The sequence below is a fragment of the Sus scrofa genome, chromosome 7 (assembly GCF_054392235.1).
Source record: "Sus scrofa isolate SSC_HxYL_T2T_F1_AM1 chromosome 7, Sscrofa_HxYL_maternal_Yorkshire_Landrace_v2.0, whole genome shotgun sequence".
Classification (NCBI taxonomy): Eukaryota; Metazoa; Chordata; class Mammalia; order Artiodactyla; family Suidae; genus Sus; species Sus scrofa.
Window position 1 is genome coordinate 46,908,799 of NC_139389.1, and position 14,330 is coordinate 46,923,128.

Below are 14,330 nucleotides of genomic sequence, written 5' to 3' on the forward strand. Positions count from 1 at the left end.
TGCTATAAAAGTGATAAGTATCATTATGATGGATCCCATAATGAACCCACGACTCTTAGTTTGGAAGCCCCCAAATGTGGTCTGCATACTATGGTTTGCTCATAAAATGATAATGCTTATTCAATATAAAAGTATAATTCAGACATCAATTACATATTCCTAATTTAGTTTAAGATGTTTTAATATTTGTTAAAAGTAGCTCAGCAGTGCTTCAAAGGACACTTCAAGAAATTCAAACCTACAGAATGGGAACAAATATTTGCAAACATATCTGATAAGGTTCTACTAATCAGAATATGTACAAGACTTTTATTTTATTTTGTTTATTTATTTATTTTGCTATTTCTTGGGCCGCTCCCGTGGCATATGGAGGTTCCCAGGCTAGGGCTTGAATCGGAGCTGTAGCCACTGGCCTACGCCAGAGCCACAGCAACGCGGGATCCGAGCCGCGTCTGCAACCTACACCACAGCTCACGGCAACGCCGGATCGTCAACCCACTGAGCAAGGGCAGGGATCGAACCCGCAACCTCATGGTTCCTAGTCGGATTCGTTAACCGCTGCGCCACGACGGGAACTCCAAGACTTTTAAAACAATAAAAAGACAACCCAAATAAAAGATGGGAAAAGACTCTGAATAGACATTTTTCCAAAGACAATATACAAAGGTCAACAAACATATGAAAAGATGCTTATCATTTGTCATTAGGAAAATGAAAATCAGTACCACAGTGAGAACATTTTACACCTACTAGAATGGCTACATTAAAAAAGGAGAGTGTTAGTGAGGATAGCAAAACTGGATCCTTCATACAAAGTTGACGTGAATGTAAAATAGTGTACCCCACTGAAAAAGTCTGGCAGTTCCTCAAAAAGCTACAATTTTATAGTCACCCTATGATCCTTGCACTCCTCACACACACAAAGTGCATGTTCACACAAAAACTTGTGGATGAATATTCATAGCACTGCTATTCACAATAGCCGAAAGCTGGAAAAACCCAAAGTCCATCAGCTGATGAATGGATAAACAAAATGTAATCTTTCTGGAGTTCCTGTTGTGGCTCACTGGTGATGCTGACTAGTACCCAGGAGGACTCAGGTTCGATTCCTGGCCTTGCTCAGTGGGTTAAGGATCCGGCACTGCCGTGAGGTGTGGTGTAGACCGGCAGCTGCAGTTCAGATTAGACCCCTCGCCTGGGAACTTCCATATGCTGCACCTGTGGCCTAAAAAGCAAAAACAAAAACAAAACAAAACAAAACAAAAACACCTCTATCTATGATAGAATGTTATTCAGCCATAAAAAGGAATAGAGTACTGTGATCATCATTGTACAACCATAAATGTAATAAATTGAGTTTAAAATTTTTAAAAAATAAAAAAGGGAACAGAGTACTAATGCATGCTACAACATGGATGAACCATAAAAATATTAAGTGAAAGAAGCCAGATACACACCACCGCATATGACATGTTCAAAATAGGGAAATCTATAAAGCTAGGAAGTAGATCAGTGATTGCTAGGGGTTTAGGGGAGGGGCAATTGAGAGCATCTGCTAATGGGTACCAGGTCTCCTATGGGAAGATGAAAATGATCTGGCATTAGATAATGGTGATATTTACCCAACCTCACTGGATATTCTAAAAATCATTGAATTGTATACTTTTAAGGGTGAAATTTATGGTATGTGGATAAGGTCTTAATAACACCTGAAGGTAACTTTTTTTTTTAAAGATAGCTCAGCAAATGAGGAGCAGGGCCACAGCCAAGGAGACAAGCCCTCGATAAAGTATCATGGTGAAATGAAGAGTTTTCTGGAGTAGTTCCTCTGTTTTATCAGGGCGGTTTGTCAAAGAGCTGAAGGGGCTGTGTGTGCTAAACCCATCACTGGGCTACAGCACTGTGCCCTGCTGGGTGAAAGGAGTTCTATTTGTGTCTTGGGAATCTGAGACCCTCTCTGGACTTTAGATTCCTCAGCAGGGCAATGGGGATAGGACTGGTGTCTCTGAACTTCTACTCAACACTCCTTTCTTCACTTGTCTCCATGGGTACTTTTTGCTTCTAACAACACTGGTTTTATCTTCCTTGATGACTTCTAAAGGTGGAAGGCTTGCACACTGTGAAGTGAACTTCTACACTTTCTCATTTATTTTTAGTTTTGGGGGAATATTTCAAGATCCTTAGTTTTATAACTGTGTCTTAAAGGGATTCCTCTTTAACATGTTTGAAAAATGTTAAAGTTTTAGTCTCCACTGATATTTTACTGTCCTGTTTCTGCCTCTCAGGTGTTTATTCTTCAGGAAGGCAGATCAAGATTCACTGCCTTTTGCTCTCTATGGCTCTCATGAAGAAGGTCACACATTAGGAGGTTGGGAGGACTCCGTTATTGTATTTATTCTTGGACATGCTGCCTCCTTTAGGAAAGCTAACTTCATCACCCAAGAATCTATCCTCAGAACTTCCAGGGCACATCAAATAATCCTTTTCTAAGGTTCCCCAGCTCTCTCTGCATTGATCGCCTTGTGCCCATGCCTCAGCCTTCGAAATGGGCCATCTTTACCATGGCATCCAGCACAGGGCCCCAAACAAAGAAACAAACATCAGAGCATGACTTACCATGGTGCTTTCACACAACTTGCTATGAGTCAGTGGGCAAATGCTTTACTGCTCCCCATTTCTGAGGCCTTCCTATATCACATGGCCACAACAAACACAGTGTGCCCTATCTCTTCTATTTCAGTGCTTAGGAAAGACTAGTTGAGGTTCTTCCTTGCCAAATATTTGCCATCCATTTGCAGTACAGCAAATCACAGTATTCTACTTTTCTTCCTTGCCTGGCTTCCATTGTTCTAACACTAAAAATCTTTGTAAAGAATGTTAACAGGGAAAATTCACATCTCTTGTAGGAGTGTATCTGCAGTTACTGAGAGTGGCTATTTTGAATACTCTGTGTGACTAAAACCTCTAAAATGATATTTTAACAAATACCACAAATGAGTAAGTCCAGTAGAGTGGAAGTTTGTATCATCTCCGGTAAGAGGCAGGCCCCTCTTTCATAAAGATGACTATTCCCTTGGTGCCCCACCTCCCAGCCCTTTGCTTTTTCCTGCACAGACCTCTGTCACAGTATCTGTAAATGTTGGGTTACACTTACTTTCCTTCTTCAATTAATAGGATTGATTGAGACTTATTTCTGTATCTGTAGCACAAAGTATAGGGTGGGTGCTCAGTAAAATGACAATTACAATACAAATTACTATTACAATAAAAATCTCCCATTAACACTCTTTACTTCATGTTTTTAAAAACTCTATTGTTAGGGAGAGGGAGGGAGTGGGAGGGATCGGGAGCTTGGGGTTATCAGATACAATTTAGAATAGATTTACAAGGAGATCCTGCTGAGTAGCATTGAGAACTATGTCTAGATACTCATGTTGCAACCAAACAAAGGGTGGGGAAAAAAATGTATACATGTAAGGATAACTTGACCCCTTGCTGTACAGTGGGAAAATAAAAGAAAAAATAAATAAAAATAAATAAAAACTCTATTGTTAGGCACATATATGTATTATAATTGTGTTTTCTTGATAAATTGACACTTTTATTACTGTTGTCAGGCTGAAGAAACAAGCTTTGAATTCTAGGTAAGTGGCGGTAGATATCATGACCTCAAACACCTGGAGGACTGTCACATGGAAGAAGCATTAGGGGCACTACTGAGACCCCTGAGTAGAGGTTATGGGGAAGCAGATATGGATTCAGTTCAAGAAAAGAACCTTCTATTAGAGCTAAATGTGGAGTGGATGCTTCAGACAGTGGTGAGCTTCCTGTCTCTGGATGTTATAAGTAATGTTAGAGAACAAACCAACTAATCGTCAGTGTTAACAAGGAATGCATGGATCATATTCAAACAGATCTTTAAGGCTGCTTCACAATTTGATGATATATTATTTTGTGATTCCATTCTCAAAGAAAGTTTGGAATTTGTGTTAGCAAGGAGAATTTCTAAAAAAGTGAGGGCTACCACTTATGGGATGCCAGTCATAATCACTGTTCTTGTCCTTTGTGATAACTACAACCACCTGATGAGGGATTTAAATGTTATATTACCAAATGTAAAGAAAAGGAAAGTGGCTCGGAGAAGTTAAGAAATGTGTTCAACATCAATGCAGATTCCCAGGCATTTTGACTCTTGAGCTCATACTTTTTATATTTGATGCTCCTAAGCATGGCTTCTGCTAAACTACCCATTATTTCAGTCTGAAAGGATACTACATTTGTCTGCACAGCATCTCTGTACCTAAAGAGGGCCTAGCCAAGTAAATAATGGGTTGAGATACATAAGGCAGGGAAGTGTCATTAAAACTTTTCCATGGTTTCTTAGTGCCCTCAGGATGAAAGTTTTTAACTTGGCTCTAGGACTCTCCACCTCTCCAGTCTTCTAAGTCATTTCTCCTGTTGCCTCAACCCCTCTATACTAAAAGAGCTTCCTAAACCTGCCAAGTTCTTTCCTGCTGCAAGGCCTTTTTTGCAAATGCTATCTCTTTTCTGGGAAGTTGCTTCCCTAATATCTTCACCTCGCTAATTCCTGACTAACCTCAGTTCCCCCTCACCTATTCAATACCAGGCTACTGACTCCAGGCATTTACTCCTATAGCATCATGTGCTGGAGAGTAGAGAGGGGGTACAATCTATGATAACTGTGTTTTCCCTGCCTGAGTGATGAATCAAATGAGGAAAAAAGGCAAATGAAGACCCCATGACTAAGGCTAATTTGCAGCTTAGTGGGAGAATAAAATAGGTCTGCCAACTTCCTGCCTACCTCCCCATAACAATCTAGGCTTTGTCTACTCCACTAGTCTGTGAGCCCCATGAGGGCAGGGACCAGGGCTGTTTTGCCAACCACTGTGTATGCTTCCAGTGTCTTGCCCAATCTCTGGCACATAGTGCTCAATAAATATTTATTGGTGAAGGAATGTTAAGTGTTGCATACAAGTCTTCCTCAAGTGTGAGTAGATGAGGACCAGTGAGAGATGTGTAATTAGGAGTGGACTGGTAGGGGCTGAGAGTTTTGTTATAACAAAAGCTCTAGAGCAATGGAGGCTCAGCTGTCTAAAAGTAAGGACTCAGGAGTTTGTTTTTTAATATACATGAGGATCAGCGTGTATGACACAAAAAAATGGAATGTGATTTAAACTGATCCTGATTATAAATACTAGGTAACTAATGAAGTAAAGAGAGACCTGAACATTTGCTTTGGCAGCAAACCAATCCCACTAATTACAGTAATTCATGAAAACTTACTAATTAAGCTCAATTAGCATGTAGCACAATTACGTCTATCATTAAATATATGGCAAAGAAGAGAATGCAGGAAAGTGTTATACAAACTGAAAAGCACCTTACAAATATGGCTGCTATCATGTGTCATGTTAGCACTGCAGTGAGCTTTGATTACAGCTATAAACTCCTGTCATTGTTCAAGTACGTGGCCATATGCTTATGACTTTTAAGGCATTATCAAAATCTCTACCTAGGGATGACTCTTTTAAAAGGTTTCATTCAGTTCTGTATATTAATGAAAAATCAGTCTTATCTCTTTATTGTTGTGTTTTTCAACCTTTATTAGCCATAACCGTTGTGCTTTCTCACTCCATGTGCTATCCCCTCCAACTAGAAAGCTTTACGTTCTGTAGTTTATATTACTTAAAAAAAGAAACACATACACAAAACAAAAATAGACTGAAACACTGTGTTAAAATACACTAATCCTCCCACCTGTAGAGAACTGCTGTTGTACAATCACACATTTTTTACGGCTCTTCCAAGAGTCTGTCAGATTTTTTCCCTTGTTTCCCAGTGTCACCTTGCCATCACATGAACCTGTTGAGAGCACCTTGTATTAGCTACTTGTGGTTAGCTTCTTAGGGCTTAAATTAAGTGAGCTACATCTTGTGATTCAGGGGCATCAGCTGGACTGATTTAGAATCAAGACTGGCAGAAAGGACTTCTTGACCCTTTGCCATGGCTGCCTTCAACCTATGCTCACGAAAAAAATCAAAAGCTTTAAATGATGGGCTTCCATGCAAAGATGGATTTGGTCTCTCAACATGTATTTCACTTGAAAGTATGTTTTTAAATGACCTCCAAATAATTTCCAGCATGAAAAAATGTATCAATATGCTGGAGTCCGAGAAGAAAAGAGGAGTGCAACTTGGTGGTCAGCTTACTTCTAAATCTGATATATGGTATCAGTGCTCCTTGGTGTAAAACTACCAGCAACTTCCTCCTTGTTTTACTAAGGTCTTCATGGCAGGGGCGGGGGGAATGCTAAATTTTTTTTTTTAACAATATATAAGAATAGTCCAGGTCATGAGATACATGTAATAAGACCAAAACAGTTTAATCTTATGAATTCAGACAAATGCAAATGCTTACCTTTTTATAGAAGAGTCTTTCAGTTCCTCTATGAAGCTCCAGGCCACAAAATCAGGAGTCAAGTTCTAGCCTCTTCCCGACTCCAAAATGATAAAGCTTTTTCTCTTCTTCTCCTAAGCTTTTGGAACAGGCAGAACTATAAGATCTTTATTTCTAGTCTCTTACTACCCTACACTCTTAGCATCAAAAAAGGGGCAGCAATTACTAGTATCTTATTGGGGATAAGAACCTGAGCACCCACCTTTTGATAAAAAGCCACAAAGAGGAAAGCTACAAAGAAGGCACTGAATCTTTGCAGTTCTATAGGGTACATTTTATACTTAGAAGCATTTCCTTTGGAGAAATTCATCCCCCCCCCCCCAATTGTACATCAGTTAAGCTTAGTCCAGATTCTTCAGTAGGGTAGACCTTGCCTTCCCAGGGTGAACTTATGACCTGGGCCTGGTCTGAGTACTTCATCCAACTGGCCACAGTAATTGTTGAGGGACAGAAATGTGACCCAAGTCACACTAATCAACATCCCCCCTGAGATTCTTTGGTGCTATAAGGAAAAATACACTCTCATTTTTGAGATAGATGTCTATATGGACCATGGCAGTTTGAGACTGCAGGGGATAACTTGCCCCTGAGTGGAGAGAAAATGAGAAGCCAAGCAGAATTGAGGAAATGGGGAACAGAGTCCTAATGACATCTCTGACATCCTGGATCTAATTGTGACTCAATTACCAAACCACAAATTACCACCTATCCATTTATTTTCTTAAGCTTATTTGAGTTCTGTTTCTGTTACAACCGAAAGCATCCTAATTAATACATCATGCACTCTTATACAGAAAGAAGTGCGGCTTCTTGTATTTAAGAATTACATCACATGTAAAATTCTGACACTGTAGACAGCTTTATACAAACATATCCAGAGGTGATTTTCAGGATAACCTTGTAAGAAAAAAGACTAGGAAATAATATGTAAGAAAGAGACCTTAGGAGTTCCTGCTGTGGCACAGTGGGTTAAGAATCCGACTGCAGGAATTCCCATTGTAGTTCATTGGGTTAAGAACACTACATTGTGTCCATGAGGATGCGGGGTTTGATCTCTGGCCTTGCTCAGTGGGTTAACGATCTAGCATTGCCACAAACTGCAGCGTAGGTGCAGCTGTAGTTCGGATTCACCCCTGACCCAGGAACTTCCATATGCCATGGGTGTGGCCATAATAAAAAGAGGAGTTCCCATTGCGGCTCAGTGGTAATGAACCTGACTAGCATCCATGAGGACACAGGTTTGATCCCTGGTCTTGCTCAGTGGGTTAAGGATTCAGCATTGCCATAAGCATTGGTGTAGTTTGCAGATACAACTCAGATCTGGTGTGGCTGTGACTGCGGCTAGCAGCTGCAGCTCTGACTGGACCCCTAGCCTGGGAACTTCCATATGCCACAAGTGCAGCTCTAGAAAGCAAAAAAAAAAAAAAAAAAAAAAAAAAAAAAAGAAAGAAAATAGACCTTAGACAAGTAATCCAATTTAAAATGGACAAAGGGTTTGGTTTGGATAGTTTTCCAAAGAAGATATGAAGAGATGCTTGACATCATTAGTCATTAAAGAAATGCAAATCACTAATTCCCTGGTGGCTCAGCAGATTAAGGATCCAGTATTGTCACTGCTGCGGCTCTGGTTACTGCTGTGGCATGGGTTTGACCCCGGCCCAGGACCTTCTGCATGCCACAGGTGCAATTCTAAAAAAAGGAAATTAGGAGTTCCCATTGTGGCGCAGCAAAAATGAATGTGACTAGGAACCATGAGGTTGCAAGTTCGATCCCTGGCTTCAATCAGTGGGTTAAGGATCCAGCATTGCTGTGAGCTGTGGTGTAGGTCGCAGACGCAGCTTGGATCTGGCGTTGCTGTGGCTCTGGTATAGGCCGGCAGCTGTAGCTCCGATTAGACCCCTAGCTGGGGAACCTCCATATGCCATGGGTGCAGCCCTAAAAAGACAAAAAAAAAAAAAAAAAAAAGAAAAAAGAAATTAAAATAAAAACCATAAGGAGGACCTCCCATCATGGTGTAGCAGAAACTGGCTGTGCCATAGGCCAGCAGCTGTAGCTCTGATTTGACCCTAGCCTGGGAACTTCCATATGAGGTTTAGGTGCGGACCTAAAAACAAACAAATAAACAAACAGAAAACCACCACCAACAAAAAAACCATAAGGAGGTACCACTTACCATCCACATAGAATGGCTATGACAAAAAAAAGAAAAACAGAAAATAATGAGTGTTGGAAAAGATGTGGAGAAAATGAAACTCTCCCATTTCTGGTAGGAATGTAAAGTGGTTCAGGTGTAGAAAGCAGTCTGAGAGTTCCTCAAAAAGTAACATATTGTTGGAGATCCTGTTGTGGCGCAGTGGTTAATGAATCTGACTAGGAACCATGAGGTTGCGGGTTCGATCCCTGCCCTTGCTCAGTGGGTTAAGGATCCGGTGTTGCAGTGACTGTGCTGTAGGTTGCAGACACGGCTCGGATCCCATGTTGCTGTGGCTCTGGCGTAGGCCAGCAGCTACAGCTCTGATTCGACCCCTAGCCTGGGAACCTCCATATGCTGCGGGAGCGGCTCTAGAAAAAGCAAAAAGCCAAAAAAAAAAAAAAAAAAAAAAAAGGTAACATATTATAATGTCGTAATGTCAAAGAAATGGAAGAACAGAGAGCTCTAAGGATCAGTTCCTCCACTAAAGCTATCATTAAGCTGGCAAAAACTTAGAGAGTCAACTTTTTCAGAACTCTGGAATCTAATAAAAAGTTAAAGTGGAGTCCAACCAGTGGTGTACTTAATGAAAAAAGCAGCTACTAAATTTCAGTAACAAAACGCTGTAGCATTTTTGCTTACCTATCTACCATCCCCTATTTCTATTCCCCAGCTTAGAGATGGCCATGGGGAAAAGAGCTCACATTCCTGATGTGGCTTGCTGGTGCCAGGGGGAAAGCAATATGCGCCTTGTTCTCAAAAGATTGTGGATGTGAATTTTGCCCGGTCTGATGGTTCCCTGTGGTCACGCTGGAGCAACTTTCAAAGTAACATCCATTAAGAGCATTTGAAGACATATATTACCAGTTGCCCAGAGAAAGAAACAGTGAATGGGACAAGCAGCAGACAGATCTGAAAGTCTGGAAAGGATGAGTCTGAAGAGGAAGATATATGGTGAACTAAGGATCTGAAAAGCTACCATGTATATGGGAAATCCAGCAGGCAAAGTGTATCCCCAGGGACAAATCTAAGACCTGAGAAGCCCCTAGGCATGCACTTTTGGCTGCACTTTGGTTCCATGCATTAGACAATAACTTGAAGCCATACAAAGAGAGAAAGAAATCTTGTAAAGGTAATAAAGGTAAATATAAAAGCCAGTATTATTGTATATTTGGTTTGTAACTCCTTTTTAGTTTCCTATATGATTTAAAAGAAAAATGCATAAAACAATAATTATAAAACTATGTCAAATAGCATGCAATATATAAAGATGTAATCTGTGACAAAAACAATATAAGGAGTGAGATGGAGGTATATAAGAGAATTTTTGTACACTATCAAAGCTAAGCTAGTATCCATTCAAACTAGATTGTTATAAATTTAAGATGTTAATTGCAATCCTCATGGTAACCACTGAGGAAATAACTAAAAAATATACAGACTAGGAAATAAGAAGAGAATCAAAATGATATACTGCAAGTCAATCAAACAAAAAATACAAGAGGATCTGAGGAATAAAAAAGATATGACATAAAAGAAAACAAACAGCAAGATACCAGAAGTCCTTTCTTATCAATAATCACTTTAAATGTAAGTAGATTAGCCCCTCAATAAAAAGAGAGAAACTGGCAGAATGGATTTTTTTTTTTTTAAACTTTTTAGGGCCACACCTGCAGCATATGCAAGTTCCCAGGCAGTGTCCAATCAGAGCTGCAGCTGTCAGCCACAACCACAGCAATGCTAGATCTGAGCTGCATCTGCAACCTACAGCACAGCCTATGGCAATGCTGGATCCTTAATACACTGAGCAAGGCCAGGGATAGAACCTGCATCCTCAGAAATACCAGTCAGGTTCTTAAACCACTGAGAAACAATGGGAACTCCCCAGAATGGATTTTTTAAAAAGTTATCCAACTATATGCTGTCGATGAAAGATGCACTTTAGATCCCGAGATACACATAAGCTGAAAGTAAAACGATAGAAAAAAATATTTTACGCAAATAGTAACCAAAAGAGAGTCACAATGGCTATATTAAAATTAAACAAAATAGACTTTAAACAAAAAATTATTGGGAGTTCTCTTGTGGTGCAATGGGTTAAGGATCTGGTGTTGTCACTGCAGTGGCTCAGGTCACTGCTGTGGTACGTGTTGGATCCCTGGCCCAGGAACTTCTGCATGCTATGGGCATGGCCACAAATTGTTACAAGGGTCAAAAAAAGGTCATTATACACTGATAAAAGCGTCAGCTCATTAAGATGATACAGCAACTATAAATGCATACATATCAAACAGAAGCCCAAAACATATTAATCAAACATTGACCAAATTGAAGGGAGAAATAGTTCTGCACTAATAGTCAGAGATTCTAATACTCCAATAATGAACAGAACGTCTAGAGAGAAGTTCACTAAGAAAGGACTTGAACAACATTAAATTAACAAGATCTAACAGACACACACAGAGAACACTTCATCCAAAAACAGCAGAATATACAATCTTCTCAGGCTCACATATTAACATTCTGCAGGACAGATCACATATTAGGTCACAAAGCTAGTCTCAATACATGTAAAAAGATTAAAATCATACAAAGTATCTTCTCCAACCACAATGGAATAAAGTTAAAAATCAGTAACAGGAGGAAAACCAGAAAATTTACAAAATGTAGAAATTAAACAACACACTCTTAAAGAACCAATAGGTCAAATAAGGACTCACAAGAGAAACTATAAAATACTTTGAGATGAAGGAAAATAAAAATACAACACATAAAAACATAAAAGATGCATTGAAAACAGTGCTCGGAGGGAAACTGTAGCTATAAATTTTTTTGTCTTTTTTTTTTTTTTTTTTTTGGTCTTATTAGGGCTGCACCCAGGGCATATGGAGGTTCCCAGGCTAGGGGTCCAATCGGAGCTGTAGCTGCCAGCCAACGCCACAGCCACAGCAACACCAGATCCTTAACCCACTGAGCGAGGCCAGGGATCGAACTTACAACCTCATGGTTCCTGGTGGGATTCACTTCCGCTGTGTCACAATGGGAACTCCTATAAATATTTTAAAAAATTTTTTTGTCCTTCTGTCTTTTAGGGCCGCACCTGTGGCATATGGAGGTTCCCAGGCTAGGAGTCTGATTTGAGCTGTAGCCACCAGCCTATGCCATAGCCACAGCAATGCGGGATCTGCGCTGCATCTGCAACCTACACCACAGCTCATGGCAACGCTGGATCCTTAACCCACTGAGTGAGGCCATGGGTTGAACCCGCCTCCTCATGGATGCTAGTCAGGTTCGTTAACTGCTTAGCCATGACAGGAACTCCTCCTGTAAATATTTTTTTAAAAGAAGATCTCAAATCAACAAGCTAACAACACCTTGAGGAACTAGAAGAAAAAAATAGCCAACAAAACCAGTGAAAAGATAACCTACAAAATAGGAGAAGATATTTGCAAATCATGTATCTGACAAAGGCCTAGTATCCAGAATATGTAAAGAATTCTTATAATTCTACAACAAAAAGACAAACAACCCAATTTTAAAAATGAGAAAGGAGGAGTTCCCGTCGTGGCGCAGTGGTTAATGAATCCGACTAGGAACCATGAGGTTGCGGGTTCGATCCCTGCCCTTGCTCAGTGGGTTAACGATCCGGCGTTGCCGTGAGCTGTGGTGTAGGTTGCAGACGCGGCTCGGATCCCGAGTTGCTGTGGCTCTGGCATAGGCTGGCAGCTACAGCTCCGATTAGACCCCTAGCCTGGGAAACTCCATATGCCGCGGGAGCGGCCCAAGAAATAGCAAAAAGACAAAAAAAAAAAAAAAAAAAAAAAAAAAAAAAAAAAAAAAAATAAAAATGAGAAAGGACATCACTAGACATTTCTCCCAAAAAGATATATAAATGACCAAAAAGCACATGAGAAGATGCTCAATATCATTAGTCATCAGGAAAATGTAAATCAAAACCACATTGAGGAGTTCCCTGGTAGTGCAGTGGGTTATGGATCTGGTGTTGTCACTGCTGTGGCTTGGGTCACTACTTTGGCTCAGGTTTGATCTCTGACGCAGGGAACTTCCTCATGCTGTGGGTGTGGTCAAAAAGAAAAAAGCCACAATGAAATACTCAGATGGTTATAATATATGAAAAAAGAAATTAACTAGTGTTATGGATATGGAGAAACTAGAACCACTGTACACTGCTAGAAGGGATAAAAAATGATTCAGGTGCTATGGGAAACAGTTTGATGGTTCCTCAAAATGTTAAACATAGAATAACCATGTGACCCAGGAATTCCACTGCTAGGTATACACTGAAAAGAACTGAAAACAAATACTTGAATAAATACTTGTGCATGACTGTTCACAGCATTACTATTTACAACAGCCAAAAAGTGGAAACAACCCAAATATCTATCAACAAATGAATGGATAAACAAATTAAGGTATAAACATGCAATGGAACATTATTCAGCCATGAAAAATAATGAAATACTGATAAATACTACAACATAGATGAACCTCAAAAACAAGTGAATAATGGAACATTATTCAGCCATAAAAAATAATGAAATACTGATAAATACTACAACATAGATGAACCTCAAAAACAAGTGAAAGCAGAAAAAGTCACTGATTGTATGATTCCATTTATATAAAATATCCAGAATATGTAAATCCATAGAGACAGTAAGAAGATTGCTGACTGCCAGGGGCTATGGGGAGGGAGGAAAGGGAACTAACTGCATAATGGACACAGGGTTTTATTTTGTGGTGGTGAAAATATTTTAGAACTAGAGAGAGGTGATGGTTGTACAACACTGTGAATGTACTAAATGCCACTGAATTGTTCACTTTAAAGCGGCTAATTTTATCTTATGTGAAATTCACTTCCATAAAACAAAAACCAAAACCACCTGAGATAGCAGTCAGAATAGTACATTTCAGGAAAGTAGTGATTGCAAGAGAACATGAGAGGGGCTGGTCAACACATAAGTGTTGGTCATATTCCATTTTTTTATTTGGGTATTGGTTACCCAGGTGTATTCACTTGTGTGTGCTTTTGTTTTTTATATGTATTTAGACTGTAATAAAAATACACATATAATTTTTTTTATGTGCTTGCAGCATATGAAAGTTCCTGGGCCAGGGATGGAACCTATGCCACAGCAGCGACCCGAGCTGCTGCAGTGACAATGCCAGATCCTTAACCCACACTGCACCAGAAGGGAACCCCCAAATTATATATTTCAAAAAGTTAGGGTTACCATATGACCCAGTACATACCCAAGAGAATTTAAAAACATATGTCCACACAAATATTGTACACAAATGTTCATAGCAGAATAACAGCCAAAAAGTGGAACGAATCCAAATGTATACCAACTAATGGATAAACAAAATGTGGTATATCTAAACAATTAAATACTATTCAACTATAAAATATAATGAAGTTATGATACATGGTATAATATGAACCTTGAAAATGTTAAGTTAAAGCAGCCAGAAGCAAAGACCACATATTGTCTGACTCCATTTATATGAATTGTCCCAAAAAGGCAAATTCATAGAGAGAAAGTAGACTGGTGATTTCTGGTGGCTTTGGGATAGGGGATAATTGGGAATATCTGCTAATTGGTATGCGTTTTTTTAAAGGGGATGGTGATAGAGATGT

General features: G+C 39.7%; 1 protein-coding gene and 1 long non-coding RNA gene across 2 annotated transcripts in view; one reads left to right on the top strand and one right to left on the bottom strand.

Annotated features, from left to right (window-relative positions):
- Positions 1–14,330, top strand: part of LOC146401553 (uncharacterized) — an 838,561-nt gene that overhangs the window by 386,827 nt on the left and 437,404 nt on the right. The gene's annotated exons all lie outside the window — the stretch shown is intronic.
- The window catches only part of ZNF318 (zinc finger protein 318), a 51,060-nt gene continuing 36,893 nt past the window's right edge, over positions 164–14,330 (bottom strand). Inside the window, exons 9-10 of the mRNA XM_021098752.2 lie at positions 6,439–6,556; positions 164–5,883 (exon numbers count right to left, since the gene is read on the bottom strand). The gene's annotated coding sequence lies outside the window, so the exon portion shown is untranslated. The remainder of the gene's footprint in view (positions 5,884–6,438; positions 6,557–14,330) is intronic.